This window comes from Bubalus kerabau, unplaced genomic scaffold (genome assembly GCF_029407905.1).
Source record: "Bubalus kerabau isolate K-KA32 ecotype Philippines breed swamp buffalo unplaced genomic scaffold, PCC_UOA_SB_1v2 scaffold_26, whole genome shotgun sequence".
NCBI lineage: Eukaryota > Metazoa > Chordata > Mammalia > Artiodactyla > Bovidae > Bubalus > Bubalus kerabau.
In genome coordinates this window covers 9,806,584-9,822,655 of record NW_026577880.1, presented here as the reverse complement: position 1 = coordinate 9,822,655, position 16,072 = coordinate 9,806,584, and positions in this window count along the sequence as shown.

The following is a 16,072-nucleotide window of genomic DNA, read 5'->3' as shown; positions in this document are numbered from 1 at the left end:
GGATCCTGTGGAGGTGGCGGGGCCCCTCGGGACTCCGCTGGGTCTGGCGCAACGGAAGAGGGCCTCACCTCGAGGGGAGGCAGGAACCTCAGGCTTCCTCTCCGTTTCGGACTCCGACCGCAGGGTCCCTGCAGAGTTGGGACAGGAGAGTCAGGCCTCGTCTTGTCTGAGGAAGGGAACCCCGCTGGCCTCTCGAGTTGCTCAGGGGGTCTCAGGCCCCTCGTCGAGCTGTGTGTGGAACCCGCGGGTCTTTGCGGACGATGCACGGGGGTGGCAGTGCCCCTTCGTGTTGTGCCTTCCCCCACAGGGTTGCCTTCGAAGAGGGGTCCGGGCCTCGAGTCCTTCTCCAGGGCGGACCGCGGAATCGGGGGCGATCGCCATGTGGCCCCACCCACGTGGCTCGTCTAGAATTTCCTCGTGAGACCGGCCTCATCCTGAGGTGTGCCGGGAAGGCCGGGAACCCCTCCAGACCACGCACGGGAATCGCCTCTCCTGTCGCGATCAGGAGGGGAGAAGGGGCTCAGAAGAAGCGGTGCCGGGACCCTCGGTGTTCCCCTCGAGGGAACCCGGCGTGTCGGGGGACTTTTGGGGGTCGCAGGAAGGCTGTCAGGGACCGTTTCGCCCTTCAGGGCGGAACAGGGGACTTCCCTTGAGACGCCGTGGCGGGCAAGGGCCTCATCTTGCCAAGAGGTGGGAACCACGTGGTTTTTCTCGAGTTGCGGCGGGATTCTCGAGTTACGACGGGGATCTCAGCCTTCCCCTTGGGTTGGCCCTGGGAAGCCCAATCTTCCCCTCGGGTTGCGAGGGAAAGCTGGGGGTTGCGCTCGAGTCACCGCAGGGCCGAAGAGACCTCACCTAGGCGTGTGTCCGGGACCTAATATTCCTCTCCAGGGAAGGCAGGGATCTCGGGGTTGCATTCCAGGCTCCCCCGGGGAGTCAGGCCTCGTCTCGAGGGGAAGCCAAGGACTCCGCTCTCCTCTCGAGTCGCGACGCGGGTCTCTTGGAGCCCCCTGAGCGGCCTCAAGGGAGTCCAGCCTCCTCTTCCGTTTGGAGAGAGGACCCGGGATTGCTCTCCAGGCCATGCAGGAAGAGAAGGCCCTCAGCTCGCGAGGACGGGGGCGTCTCAGGGGTTTCCTCGAGCTGCGGCGTCCGTGGGGGTTTTCTCCCGAGGCACGAGGAGAATCTCAGGGAGCCTCTCGTGCGGCGCCAGGGAAGTCAGGTCTCCATGCGCGTGGCGAGGGGGAGCGCGTCCTGGCTCTCGAGTCACGGGAGGGGACTAGGGCCTCGAGACGCGTTGAAGAAGGACTCTCGAGTTCTTTCTCGGGGGGCGGCGGGAAACCCTCGTGTCCCTCGCCTTCTGCCGGGGACCTTAGGGAACTTCCCAGGGTGCCTCTGAGAGGCGAGGGATCCTGTGGAGGTGGCGGGGCCCCTCGGGACTCCGCTGGGTCTGGCGCAACGGAAGAGGGCCTCACCTCGAGGGGAGGCAGGAACCTCAGGCTTCCTCTCCGTTTCGGACTCCGACCGCAGGGTCCCTTCAGAGTTGGGACAGGAGAGTCAGGCCTCGTCTAGTCTGAGGAAGGGAACCCCGCTGGCCTCTCGAGTTTCTCAGGGGGTCTCAGGCCCCTCGTTGAGCTGTGTGTGGAACCCGCGGGTCTTTGCGGACGATGCACGGGGGTGGCAGTGCCCCTTCGTGTTGTGCCTTCCCCCACAGGGTTGCCTTCGAAGAGGGGTCCGGGCCTCGGGTCCTTCTCAAGGGCGGACCGGGGAATCGGGGGCGTTCGGCATGTGGCCCCACCCACGTGGCTCGTCTCGAATTTCCTCGTGAGACCGGCCTCTTCCTGAGGTGCGCCGGGAAGCCCGGGAACCCCTTCCAGACCACGCAGGGGAATCGCCTCTCCTGTCGCTATCAGGAGGGGAGAAGGGGCTCAGAGGAAGCGGTGCCGGGACCCTCGGTGTTCCCCTCGAGGGAACCCGGCGTGTCGGGGGACTTTTGGGGGTCGCAGGAAGGCTGTCAGGGACCGTTTCGCCCTTCAGGGCGGAACAGGGGACTTCCCTTGAGACGCCGTGGCGGGCAAGGGCCTCATCTTGCCAAGAGGTGGGAACCACGTGGTTTTTCTCGAGTTGCGGCGGGATTCTCGAGTTACGACGGGGATCTCAGCCTTCCCCTTGGGTTGGCCCTGGGAAGCCCAATCTTCCCCTCGGGTTGCGAGGGAAAGCTGGGGGTTGCGCTCGAGTCACCGCAGGGCCGAAGAGACCTCACCTAGGCGTGTGTCCGGGACCTAATATTCCTCTCCAGGGAAGGCAGGGATCTCGGGGTTGCATTCCAGGCTCCCCCGGGGAGTCAGACCTCGTCTCGAGGGGAAGCCAAGGACTCCGCTCTCCTCTCGAGTCGCGACGCGGCTCTCTTGGAGCCCCCTGAGCGGCCTCAAGGGAGTCCAGCCTCCTCTTCCGTTTGGAGAGAGGACCCGGGATTGCTCTCCAGGCCATGCAGGAAGAGAAGGCCCTCAGCTCGCGAGGACGGGGGCGTCTCAGGGGTTTCCTCGAGCTGCGGCGCCCGTGGGGGTTTTCTCCCGAGGCACGACGAGGATCTCAGGGAGCCTCTCGTGTGGCGCCAGGGAAGTTAGGTCTCCATGCGCGTGGCGAGGGGGAGCGCGTCCTGGCTCTCGAGTCACGGGAGGGGACTAGGGCCTCGAGACGCGTTGAAGAAGGACTCTCGAGGTCTTTCTCGGGGGGCGGCAGGAAACCCTCGTGTCCCTCGCCTTCTGCCGGGGACCTTAGGGAACTTCCCAGGGTGCCTCTGAGAGGCGAGGGATCCTGTGGAGGTGGCGGGGCCCCTCGGGACTCCGCTGGGTCTGGCGCAACGGAAGAGGGCCTCACCTCGAGGGGAGGCAGGAACCTCAGGCTTCCTCTCCGTTTCGGACTCCGACCGCAGGGTCCCTGCAGAGTTGGGACAGGAGAGTCAGGCCTAGTCTTGTCTGAGGAAGGGAACCCCGCTGGCCTCTCGAGTTGCTCAGGGGGTCTCAGGCCCCTCGTCGAGCTGTGTGTGGAACCCGCGGGTCTTTGCGGACGATTCACGGGGGTGGCAGTGCCCCTTCGTGTTGTGCCTTCACCCACAGGGTTGCCTTCGAAGAGGGGTCCGGGCCTCGGGTCCTTCTCCAGGACGGACCGGGGAATCGGGGGCGTTCGGCATGTGGCCCCACCCACGTGGCTCGTCTCGAATTTCGTCGTGAGACCGGCCTCATCCTGAGGTGCGCCGGGAAGGCCGGGAACCCCTTCCAGACCACGCAGGGGAATCGCCTCTCCTGTCGCGATCAGGAGGGGAGAAGGGGCTCAGAGGAAGCGGTGCCGGGACCCTCGGTGTTCCCCTCGAGGGAACCCGGTGTGTCGGGGGACTTTTGGGGGTCGCAGGAAGGCTGTCAGGGACCGTTTCGCCCTTCAGGGCGGAACAGGGGACTTCCCTTGAGACGCCGTGGCGGGCAAGGGCCTCATCTTGCCAAGAGGTGGGAACCACGTGGTTTTTCTCGAGTTGCGGCGGGATTCTCGAGTTACGACGGGGATCTCAGCCTTCCCCTTGGGTTGGCCCTGGGAAGCCCAATCTTCCCCTCGGGTTGCGAGGGAAAGCTGGGGGTTGCGCTCGAGTCACCGCAGGGCCGAAGAGACCTCACCTAGGCGTGTGTCCGGGACCTAATATTCCTCTCCAGGGAAGGCAGGGATCTCGGGGTTGCATTCCAGGCTCCCCCGGGGAGTCAGGCCTCGTCTCGAGGGGAAGCCAAGGACTCCGCTCTCCTCTCGAGTCGCGACGCGGGTCTCTTGGAGCCCCCTGAGCGGCCTCAAGGGAGTCCAGCCTCCTCTTCCGTTTGGAGAGAGGACCCGGGATTGCTCTCCAGGCCATGCAGGAAGAGAAGGCCCTCAGCTCGCGAGGACGGGGGCGTCTCAGGGGTTTTCTCGAGCTGCGGCGCCCGTGGGGGTTTTCTCCCGAGGCACGACGAGGATCTCAGGGAGCCTCTCGTGTGGCGCCAGGGAAGTCAGGTCTCCATGCGCGTGGCGAGGGGGAGCGCGTCCTGGCTCTCGAGTCACGGGAGGGGACTAGGGCCTCGAGACGCGTTGAAGAAGGACTCTCGAGGTCATTCTCGGGGGGGGGGCGGTGGGAAACCCTCGTGTCCCTCGCCTTCTGCCGGGGACCTTAGGGAACTTGCCAGGGTGCCTCTGAGAGGCGAGGGATCCTGTGGAGGTGGCGGGGCCCCTCGGGACTCCGCTGGGTCTGGCGCAACGGAAGAGGGCCTCACCTCGAGGGGAGGCAGGAACCTCAGGCTTCCTCTCCGTTTCGGACTCCGACCGCAGGGTCCCTGCAGAGTTGGGACAGGAGAGTCAGGCCTCGTCTTGTCTGAGGAAGGGAACCCCGCTGGCCTCTCGAGTTGCTCAGGGGGTCTCAGGCCCCTCGTCGAGCTGTGTGTGGAACCCGCGGGTCTTTGCGGACGATGCACGGGGTGGCAGTGCCCCTTCGTGTTGTGCCTTCCCCCACAGGGTTGCCTTCGAAGAGCGGTCCGTGCCTCGGGTCTTTCTCAAGGGCGGACCGGGGAATCGGGGGCGTTCGGCATGTGGCCCCACCCACGTGGCTCATCTCGAATTTCCTCGTGAGACCGGCCTCATCCTGAGGTGCGCCGGGAAGGCCGGGAACCCCTTCCAGACCACGCAGGGGAATCGCCTCTCCTGTCGCGATCAGGAGGGGAGAGGGGGCTCAGAAGAAGCGGTGCCGGGACCCTCGGTGTTCCCCTCGAGGGAACCCGGCGTGTAGGGGGACTTTTGGGGGTCGCAGGAAGGCTGTCAGGGACCGTTTCGCCCTTCAGGGCGGAACAGGGGACTTCCCTTGAGACGCCGTGGCGGGCAAGGGCCTCATCTTGCCAAGAGGTGGGAACCGCGTGGTTTTTCTCGAGTTGCGGCGGGATTCTCGAGTTACGACGGGGATCTCAGCCTTCCCCTTGGGTTGGCCCTGGGAAGCCCAATCTTCCCCTCGGGTTGCGAGGGAAAGCTGGGGGTTGCGCTCGAGTCACCGCAGGGCCGAAGAGACCTCACCTAGGCGTGTGTCCGGGACCTAATATTCCTCTCCAGGGAAGGCAGGGATCTCGGGGTTGCATTCCAGGCTCCCCCGGGGAGTCAGGCCTCGTCTCGAGGGGAAGCCAAGGACTCCGCTCTCCTCTCGAGTCGCGACGCGGGTCTCTTGGAGCCCCCTGAGCGGCCTCAAGGGAGTCCAGCCTCCTCTTCCGTTTGGAGAGAGGACCCGGGATTGCTCTCCAGGCCATGCAGGAAGAGAAGGCCCTCAGCTCGCGAGGACGGGGGCGTCACAGGGGTTTCCTCGAGCTGCGGCGTCCGTGGGGGTTTTCTCCCGAGGCACGAGGAGAATCTCAGGGAGCCTCTCGTGCGGCGCCAGGGAAGTCAGGTCTCCATGCGCGTGGCGAGGGGGAGCGCGTCCTGGCTCTCGAGTCACGGGAGGGGACTAGGGCCTCGAGACGCGTTGAAGAAGGACTCTCGAGTTCTTTCTCGGGGGGCGGCGGGAAACCCTCGTGTCCCTCGCCTTCTGCCGGGGACCTTAGGGAACTTCCCAGGGTGCCTCTGAGAGGCGAGGGATCCTGTGGAGGTGGCGGGGCCCCTCGGGACTCCGCTGGGTCTGGCGCAACGGAAGAGGGCCTCACCTCGAGGGGAGGCAGGAACCTCAGGCTTCCTCTCCGTTTCGGACTCCGACCGCAGGGTCCCTGCAGAGTTGGGACAGGAGAGTCAGGCCTCGTCTAGTCTGAGGAAGGGAACCCCGCTGGCCTCTCGAGTTGCTCAGGGGGTCTCAGGCCCCTCGTTGAGCTGTGTGTGGAACCCGCGGGTCTTTGCGGACGATGCACGGGGGTGGCAGTGCCCCTTCGTGTTGTGCCTTCCCCCACAGGGTTGCCTTCGAAGAGGGGTCCGGGCCTCGGGTCCTTCTCAAGGGCGGACCGGGGAATCGGGGGCGTTCGGCATGTGGCCCCACCCACGTGGCTCGTCTCGAATTTCCTCGTGAGACCGGCCTCTTCCTGAGGTGCGCCGGGAAGCCCGGGAACCCCTTCCAGACCACGCAGGGGAATCGCCTCTCCTGTCGCTATCAGGAGGGGAGAAGGGGCTCAGAGGAAGCGGTGCCGGGACCCTCGGTGTTCCCCTCGAGGGAACCCGGCGTGTCGGGGGACTTTTGGGGGTCGCAGGAAGGCTGTCAGGGACCGTTTCGCCCTTCAGGGCGGAACAGGGGACTTCCCTTGAGACGCCGTGGCGGGCAAGGGCCTCATCTTGCCAAGAGGTGGGAACCACGTGGTTTTTCTCGAGTTGCGGCGGGATTCTCGAGTTACGACGGGGATCTCAGCCTTCCCCTTGGGTTGGCCCTGGGAAGCCCAATCTTCCCCTCGGGTTGCGAGGGAAAGCTGGGGGTTGCGCTCGAGTCACCGCAGGGCCGAAGAGACCTCACCTAGGCGTGTGTCCGGGACCTAATATTCCTCTCCAGGGAAGGCAGGGATCTCGGGGTTGCATTCCAGGCTCCCCCGGGGAGTCAGACCTCGTCTCGAGGGGAAGCCAAGGACTCCGCTCTCCTCTCGAGTCGCGACGCGGCTCTCTTGGAGCCCCCTGAGCGGCCTCAAGGGAGTCCAGCCTCCTCTTCCGTTTGGAGAGAGGACCCGGGATTGCTCTCCAGGCCATGCAGGAAGAGAAGGCCCTCAGCTCGCGAGGACGGGGGCGTCTCAGGGGTTTCCTCGAGCTGCGGCGCCCGTGGGGGTTTTCTCCCGAGGCACGACGAGGATCTCAGGGAGCCTCTCGTGTGGCGCCAGGGAAGTTAGGTCTCCATGCGCGTGGCGAGGGGGAGCGCGTCCTGGCTCTCGAGTCACGGGAGGGGACTAGGGCCTCGAGACGCGTTGAAGAAGGACTCTCGAGGTCTTTCTCGGGGGGCGGCAGGAAACCCTCGTGTCCCTCGCCTTCTGCCGGGGACCTTAGGGAACTTCCCAGGGTGCCTCTGAGAGGCGAGGGATCCTGTGGAGGTGGCGGGGCCCCTCGGGACTCCGCTGGGTCTGGCGCAACGGAAGAGGGCCTCACCTCGAGGGGAGGCAGGAACCTCAGGCTTCCTCTCCGTTTCGGACTCCGACCGCAGGGTCCCTGCAGAGTTGGGACAGGAGAGTCAGGCCTAGTCTTGTCTGAGGAAGGGAACCCCGCTGGCCTCTCGAGTTGCTCAGGGGGTCTCAGGCCCCTCGTTGAGCTGTGTGTGGAACCCGCGGGTCTTTGCGGACGATGCACGGGGGTGGCAGTGCCCCTTCGTGTTGTGCCTTCCCCCACAGGGTTGCCTTCGAAGAGGGGTCCGGGCCTCGGGTCCTTCTCCAGGACGGACCGGGGAATCGGGGGCGTTCGGCATGTGGCCCCACCCACGTGGCTCGTCTCGAATTTCCTCGTGAGACCGGCCTCATCCTGAGGTGCGCCGGGAAGGCAGGGAACCCCTTCCAGACCACGCAGGGGAATCGCCTCTCCTGTCGCGATCAGGAGGGGAGAAGGGGCTCAGAGGAAGCGGTGCCGGGACCCTCGGTGTTCCCCTCGAGGGAACCCGGTGTGTCGGGGGACTTTTGGGGGTCGCAGGAAGGCTGTCAGGGACCGTTTCGCCCTTCAGGGCGGAACAGGGGACTTCCCTTGAGACGCCGTGGCGGGCAAGGGCCTCATCTTGCCAAGAGGTGGGAACCACGTGGTTTTTCTCGAGTTGCGGCGGGATTCTCGAGTTACGACGGGGATCTCAGCCTTCCCCTTGGGTTGGCCCTGGGAAGCCCAATCTTCCCCTCGGGTTGCGAGGGAAAGCTGGGGGTTGCGCTCGAGTCACCGCAGGGCCGAAGAGACCTCACCTAGGCGTGTGTCCGGGACCTAATATTCCTCTCCAGGGAAGGCAGGGATCTCGGGGTTGCATTCCAGGCTCCCCCGGGGAGTCAGGCCTCGTCTCGAGGGGAAGCCAAGGACTCCGCTCTCCTCTCGAGTCGCGACGCGGGTCTCTTGGAGCCCCCTGAGCGGCCTCAAGGGAGTCCAGCCTCCTCTTCCGTTTGGAGAGAGGACCCGGGATTGCTCTCCAGGCCATGCAGGAAGAGAAGGCCCTCAGCTCGCGAGGACGGGGGCGTCTCAGGGGTTTTCTCGAGCTGCGGCGCCCGTGGGGGTTTTCTCCCGAGGCACGACGAGGATCTCAGGGAGCCTCTCGTGTGGCGCCAGGGAAGTCAGGTCTCCATGCGCGTGGCGAGGGGGAGCGCGTCCTGGCTCTCGAGTCACGGGAGGGGACTAGGGCCTCGAGACGCGTTGAAGAAGGACTCTCGAGGTCATTCTCGGGGGGGGGCGGTGGGAAACCCTCGTGTCCCTCGCCTTCTGCCGGGGACCTTAGGGAACTTGCCAGGGTGCCTCTGAGAGGCGAGGGATCCTGTGGAGGTGGCGGGGCCCCTCGGGACTCCGCTGGGTCTGGCGCAACGGAAGAGGGCCTCACCTCGAGGGGAGGCAGGAACCTCAGGCTTCCTCTCCGTTTCGGACTCCGACCGCAGGGTCCCTGCAGAGTTGGGACAGGAGAGTCAGGCCTCGTCTTGTCTGAGGAAGGGAACCCCGCTGGCCTCTCGAGTTGCTCAGGGGGTCTCAGGCCCCTCGTCGAGCTGTGTGTGGAACCCGCGGGTCTTTGCGGACGATGCACGGGGTGGCAGTGCCCCTTCGTGTTGTGCCTTCCCCCACAGGGTTGCCTTCGAAGAGCGGTCCGTGCCTCGGGTCTTTCTCAAGGGCGGACCGGGGAATCGGGGGCGTTCGGCATGTGGCCCCACCCACGTGGCTCGTCTCGAATTTCCTCGTGAGACCGGCCTCATCCTGAGGTGCGCCGGGAAGGCCGGGAACCCCTTCCAGAACACGCAGGGGAATCGCCTCTCCTGTCGCGATCAGGAGGGGAGAAGGGGCTCAGAGGAAGTGGTGCCGGGACCCTCGGTGTTCCCCTCGAGGGAACCCGGCGTGTCGGGGGACTTTTGGGGGTCGCAAGAAGGCTGTCAGGGACCGTTTCACCCTTCAGGGCGGAACAGGGGACTTCCCTTGAGACGCCGTGGCGGGCAAGGGCCTCATCTTGCCAAGAGGTGGGAACCGCGTGGTTTTTCTCGAGTTGCGGCGGGATTCTCGAGTTACGACGGGGATCTCAGCCTTCCCCTTGGGTTGGCCCTGGGAAGCCCAATCTTCCCCTCGGGTTGCGAGGGAAAGCTGGGGGTTGCGCTCGAGTCACCGCAGGGCCGAAGAGACCTCACCTAGGCGTGTGTCCGGGACCTAATATTCCTCTCCAGGGAAGGCAGGGATCTCGGGGTTGCATTCCAGGCTCCCCCGGGGAGTCAGGCCTCGTCTCGAGGGGAAGCCAAGGACTCCGCTCTCCTCTCGAGTCGCGACGCGGGTCTCTTGGAGCCCCCTGAGCGGCCTCAAGGGAGTCCAGCCTCCTCTTCCGTTTTGAGAGAGGACCCGGGATTGCTCTCCAGGCCATGCAGGAAGAGAAGGCCCTCAGCTCGCGAGGACGGGGGCGTCTCAGGGGTTTCCTCGAGCTGCGGCGCCCGTGGGGGTTTTCTCCCGAGGCACGACGAGGATCTCAGGGACCTCTCGTGTGGCGCCAGGGAAGTTAGGTCTCCATGCGCGTGGCGAGGGGGAGCGCGTCCTGGCCCTCGAGTCACGGGAGGGGACTAGGGCCTCGAGACGCGTTGAAGAAGGACTCTCGAGGTCTTTCTCGGGGGGCGGCGGGAAACCCTCGTGTCCCTCGCCTTCAGCCGGGGACCTAGGGAACTTCCCAGGGTGCCTCTGAGAGGCGAGGGATCCTGTAGAGGTGGCGGGGCCCCTCGGGACTCCGCTGGGTCTGGCGCAACGGAAGAGGGCCTCACCTCGAGGGGAGGCAGGAACCTCAGGCTTCCTCTCCGTTTCGGACTCCGACCGCAGGGTCCCTGCAGAGTTGGGACAGGAGAGTCAGGCCTCGTCTTGTCTGAGGAAGGGAACCCCGCTGGCCTCTCGAGTTGCTCAGGGGGTCTCAGGCCCCTCGTCGAGCTGTGTGTGGAACCCGCGGGTCTTTGCGGACGATGCACGGGGGTGGCAGTGCCCCTTCGTGTTGTGCCTTCACCCACAGGGTTGCCTTCGAAGAGGGGTCCGGGCCTCGGGTCCTTCTCCAGGGCGGACCGGGGAATCGGGGGCGTTCGGAATGTGGCCCCACCCACGTGGCTCGTCTCGAATTTCTTCGTGAGACCGGCCTCATCCTGAGGTGCGCCGGGAAGGCCGGGAACACTTTCCAGACCACGCAGGGTAATCGCCTCTCCTGTCGCGATCAGGAGGGGAGAAGTGGCTCAGAGGAAGCGGTGCCGGGACCGTCGGTGTACCCCTCGAGGGAACCCGGCGTGTCGGGGGACTTTTGGGGGTCGCAGGAAGGCTGTCAGGGACCGTTTCGCCCTTCAGGGCGGAACAGGGGACTTCCCTTGAGACGCCGTGGCGGGCAAGGGCCTCATCTTGCCAAGAGGTGGGAACCACGTGGTTTTTCTCGAGTTGCGGCGGGATTCTCGAGTTACGACGGGGATCTCAGCCTTCCCCTTGGGTTGGCCCTGGAAGCCCAATCTTCCCCTCGGGTTGCGAGGGAAAGCTGGGGGTTGCGCTCGAGTCACCGCAGGGCCGAAGAGACCTCACCTAGGCGTGTGTCCGGGACCTAATATTCCTCTCCAGGGAAGGCAGGGATCTCGGGGTTGCATTCCAGGCTCCCCCGGGGAGTCAGGCCTCGTCTCGAGGGGAAGCCAAGGACTCCGCTCTCCTCTCGAGTCGTGACGCGGCTCTCTTGCAGCCCCCCGAGCGGCCTCAAGCGAGTCCAGCCTCCTCTTCCGTTTGGAGAGAGGACCCGGGATTGCTCTCCAGGCCATGCAGGAAGAGAAGGCCCTCAGCTCGCGAGGACGGGGGCGTCACAGGGGTTTCCTCGAGCTGCGGCGTCCGTGGGGGTTTTCTCCCGAGGCAAGACGAGAATCTCAGGGAGCCTCTCGTGCGGCGCCAGGGAAGTCAGGTCTCCATGCGCGTGGCGAGGGGGAGCGCGTCCTGGCTCTCGAGTCACGGGAGGGGACTAGGGCCTCGAGACGCGTTGAAGAAGGACTCTCGAGGACTTTGTCGGGGGGCGGCGGGAAACCCTCGTGTCCCTCGCCTTCTGCCGGGGACCTTAGGGAACTTCCCAGGGTGCCTCTGAGAGGCGAGGGATCCTGTGGAGGTGGCGGGGCCCCTCGGGACTCCGCTGGGTCTGGCGCAACGGAAGAGGGCCTCACCTCGAGGGGAGGCAGGAACCTCAGGCTTCCTCTCCGTTTCGGACTCCGACCGCAGGGTCCCTGCAGAGTTGGGACAGGAGAGTCAGGCCTCGTCTTGTCTGAGGAAGGGAACCCCGCTGGCCTCTCGAGTTGCTCAGGGGGTCTCAGGCCCCTCGTCGAGCTGTGTGTGGAACCCGCGGGTCTTTGCGGACGATGCACGGGGGTGGCAGTGCCCCTTCGTGTTGTGCCTTCCCCCACAGGGTTGCCTTCGAAGAGGGGTCCGGGCCTCGGGTCCTTCTCAAGGGCGGACCGGGGAATCGGGGGCGTTCGGCATGTGGCCCCACCCACGTGGCTCGTCTCGAATTTCCTCGTGAGACCGGCCTCATCCTGAGGTGGGCCGGGAAGGCCGGGAACCCCTTCCAGACCACGCAGGGGAATCGCCTCTCCTGTCGCGATCAGGAGGGGAGAAGGGGCTCAGAGGAAGCGGTGCAAGGACCCTCGGTGTTCCCCTCGGGGGACCCCGGCGTGTCGGGGGACTTTTGGGGGTCGCAGGAAGGCTGTCAGGGACCGTTTCGCCATTCAGGGCGGAACAGGGGACTTCCCTTGAGACGCCGTCGCGGGCAAGGGCCTCATCTTGCCAAGAGGTGGGAACCACGTGGTTTTTCTCGAGTTGCGGCGGCATTCTCGAGTTACGACGGGGATCTCAGCCTTCCCCTTGGGTTGGCCCTGGGAAGCCCAATCTTCCCCTCGGGTTTCGGGGGAAAGCTGGGGGTTGCGCTCGAGTGACTGCAGGGCCGAACAGACCTCACCTAGGCGTTTGTCCGGGACCTAATATTCCTCTCCAGGGAAGGCAGGTATCTCGGGGTTGCATTCCAGGCTCCCCCGAGGAGTCAGGCCTCGTCTCGAGGGGAAGCCAAGGACTCCGCTCTCCTCTCGAGTCGCGACGCGGGTCTCTTGGAGCCCCCTGAGCGGCCTCAAGGGAGTCCAGCCTCCTCTTCCGTTTGGAGAGAGGACCCGGGATTGCTCTCCAGGCCATGCAGGAAAAGAAGGCCCTCAGCTCGCGAGGACGGGGGCGTCTCAGGGGTTTCCTCAGCTGCGGCGCCGTGGGGGTTTTCTCCCGAGGCACGACGAGGATCTCAGGGAACCTCTCGTGCGGCGCCAGGGAAGTCAGGTCTCCATGCGCGTGGCGAGGGGGAGCGCGTCCTGGCTCTCGAGTCACGGGAGGGGACTAGGGCCTCGAGACGCGTTGAAGAAGGACTCTCGAGGTCTTTCTCGGGGGGCGGCGGGAAACCCTCGTGTCCCTCGCCTTCTGCCGGGGACCTTAGGGAACTTCCCAGGGTGCCTCTGAGAGGCGAGGGATCCTGTGGATGTGGCGGGGCCCCTCGGGACTCCGCTGGGTCTGGCGCAACAGAAGAGGGCCTCACCTCGAGGGGAGGCAGGAACCTCAGGCTTCCTCTCCGTTTCGGACTCCGATCGCAGGGTCCCTGCAGAGTTGGGACAGGACAGTCAGGCCTCGTCTTGTCTGAGGAAGGGAAACCCGCTGGCCTCTCGAGTTGCTCAGGGGGTCTCAGGCCCCTCGTCGAGCTGTGTGTGGAACCCGCGGGTCTTTGTGGACGATGCACGGGGGTGGCAGTGCCCCTTCGAGTTGTGCCTTCCCCCACAGGGTTGCCTTCGAAGAGGGGTCCGGGCCTCGGGTCCTTCTCAAGGGCGGACCGGGGAATCGGGGGCGTTCGGCATGTGGCCCCACCCACGTGGCTCGTCTCGAATTTCCTCGTGAGACCGGCCTCATCCTGAGGTGCGCCGGGAAGGCCGGGAACCCCTTCCAGACCACGCAGGGGAATCGCCTCTCCTGTCGCGATCAGGAGGGGAGAAGGGGCTCAGAGGAAGCGGTGCCGGGACCCTCGGTGTTCCCCTCGGGGGACCCCGGCGTGTCGGGGGACTTTTGGGGGTCGCAGGAAGGCTGTCAGGGACCGTTTCGCCATTCAGGGCGGAACAGGGGACTTCCCTTGAGACGCCGTCGCGGGCAAGGGCCTCATCTTGCGAAGAGTTGGGAACCACGTGGTTTTTCTCGAGTTGCGGCGGGATTCTCGAGTTACGACGGGGATCTCAGCCTTCCCCTTGGGTTGGCCCTGGGAAGCCCAATCTTCCCCTCGGGTTGCGAGGGAAAGCTGGGGGTTGCACTCGAGTCACTGCAGGGCCCAAGAGACCTCACCACGGCGTGTGTCCGGGACCTAATATTCCTCTCCAGGGAAGGCAGGGATCTCGGGGTTGCATTCCATGCTCCGCCGGAGAGTCAGGCCTCGTCTCGAGGGGAAGCCAAGGACTCCGCTCTCCTCTCGAGTCGCGATGCGGGTGTCTGGTAGCCCCCTGAGTGGCCTCAAGGGAGTCCAGCCTCCTCTTTAGTTTGGAGACAGGACCCGGGATTGCTCTCCAGGCCATGCAGGAAAAGAAGGCCCTCTGCTCGCGAGGATGCGGTGTCTCAGGGGTTTCCACAAGCTGTGGCGCCCCTAGGGGTTTTCTCCCTAGGCACGACGAGTATCTCAGGAAGCCTCTCGTGCGGTGCCAGGGATGTCAGGTCTCCATGCGCGTGGCGAGGGGGAGCGCGTCATGGCTCTCGAGTCATGGGAGGGGACTAGGGCCTCGAGACGCGTTGAAGAAGGACTCTCGAGGTCTTTCTCGGGGGGCGGCAGGAGACCCTCGTTTCCCTCGCCTTCTGCCGGGGACCTTAGGGAACTTCCCAGGGTGCCTCTGAGAGGCGAGGGATCCTGTAGAGGTGGCGGGGCCTCTCGGGACTCTGCTGGGTCTGGCGCAACGAAAGAGGGCCTCACCCGAGGGGAGGCAGGAAGCCCAGGCTTCCTCTCCGTTTCGGACTCCGACCGTAGGGTCCCTGCAGAGTTGGGACAGGAGAGTCAGGCCTCATCTTGTCTGAGGAAGGGAACCCCGCTTGCCTCTCGAGTTGTTCAGAGGGCCACAGGCCCCTCGTCGAGTTGTGTGTGGAACCCGCGGTTGTTTCCGGACGATGCACGGGGGTGTCAGTGCCGCTTCGGGCTGTGCCTTCACCCACAGGGTTGCCTTCGAAGAGGGGTCGTCATCGGGTTCTTCTCAAGAGCGGACCGGGAATCGGGCTCGTTCGGCATGTGGCACCACCCACGTGGCTCGTCTCGAATGTCCTCGTGTGACCGGCCTCCTCTTGAGGTGCGCCGGCAAGTCCGGGAACCCCTTCCAGACCACGCAGGGGAATCGCCTCTCCTGTCGCGATCAGGAGGGGAGAAGGGGCTCAGATGAAGCGGTGCCGGCACCCTCGGTGTTCCACTCGAGGGAACCCGGCGTATCGGGGAACTTTTTGGGGTCGCATGAAGGCTGTCAGGTTCCGTTTCGCACTTCAGGGCGGAACAGGGGACTTCCCTTGAGACGCCGTCACGGGCAAGTGCCTCATCTTGCCAAGAGTTGGGAACCACGTGGTTTTTCTCGAGTTGCGGCGGGATTCTCATGTTACGACAGGGGATTACAGGCTTCCTCTTGTGTCGGCCCTGGGTAACCCAACCTTCTATTCTACTGGCGAGGGAAAGCTGGGGGTTGCGCTCGAGTCACTGCAGGGCCAAAGAGACCTCATCTAGGCGTGTGTCCAGGACCTAATGCTCCTCTCCAGGGAAGACAAGGATCTCGGGGTTGCATCCCATGCTCCCCCGGGGAGTCAGGCCTCGCCTCGAGAGGAAGCAAAGGACTCCGCTCTCCTCCCGAGTCGCGACGCTGATATCTTGCTGCCCCCTGAGTGGCCTCAAGGGCGTCCAGCCTCCTCTTCACTTTTGAGAGAGGACTCCTGATTGCTCTCCAGGCCAGGCAGGAAAAGACGGCCCTCACCTCGCGAGGACGGTGGCATCTCAGGGGTTTCCTCGAGCTGCGGCACCCGTGGGGGTTTTCTCCCGAGGCACGACGAGGATCTCAGGGAGCCTCTCGTGAGGCGCCAGGGAAGTCATGTCTCCATGCACGTGGCGAGAAGGAGCGCGTCATTGTTCTCGAGTCATGGGAGGGGACTAGGGCCTCAAGACGCGTTGAAGAAGGACTCTCGATGTCTTTCTCGGGTTGCAGCGGGAAACCCTCCTTTCCCCCGACTTTGTCGGGGACCTGAGGGAACTTCCCAGGGTGCCTATGAGAGGTGAGGGTCGCTGTCGTGTTGGTGGGGCCTCTCGGGACTCCACTGGGTTTGTCGCAATGGAAGAGGGCCTCATCTCGAGTGGAGTCAGGAACCTCAGTCTTCCTCTCCAATTCTGACTCTGATCGTAGTGTCCCTGCAGAGTTGGGACAGGAGAGTCAGGCTATGTCTTTTCTGAGGAATGGAACTCCGCTTGCCTCTTGAGTTGTTCATGGGGTTTCAGGCCCCTTGTCAAACTGTGTGTGAAATCTGCAGGTTTTTCCAGACGATGCATGGGGGTGTCAGTGACCCTTCGTTTTGTGTCTTCATCCACAGGGTTGCCTTCGAAGAGGTGTCCGGGCATCGTGTTCTTATGAACAGCGGACTGGGAAATCGGGGTCGTTCAGCATTTGGCACCACCCACGTGGCTAATCTCGAATTTCCTCATGAAACCGGCCTCATCCTGAGGTGTGCCGCGAAGGTCATGAAACCCTTCCAGACAAAGCAGAGGATTCGACCCTCCTGTGGCGATCAGGAGGAGAGAAGTGGCTCAGATGAAGTGCTGCTGGGAACCTCGGTGTTTCCCTCAAGTGAGACAGGTATGTCGGGTAACTTTTGGGGTCGCATAACGCGTTCCAAGTACCGTTTCTCT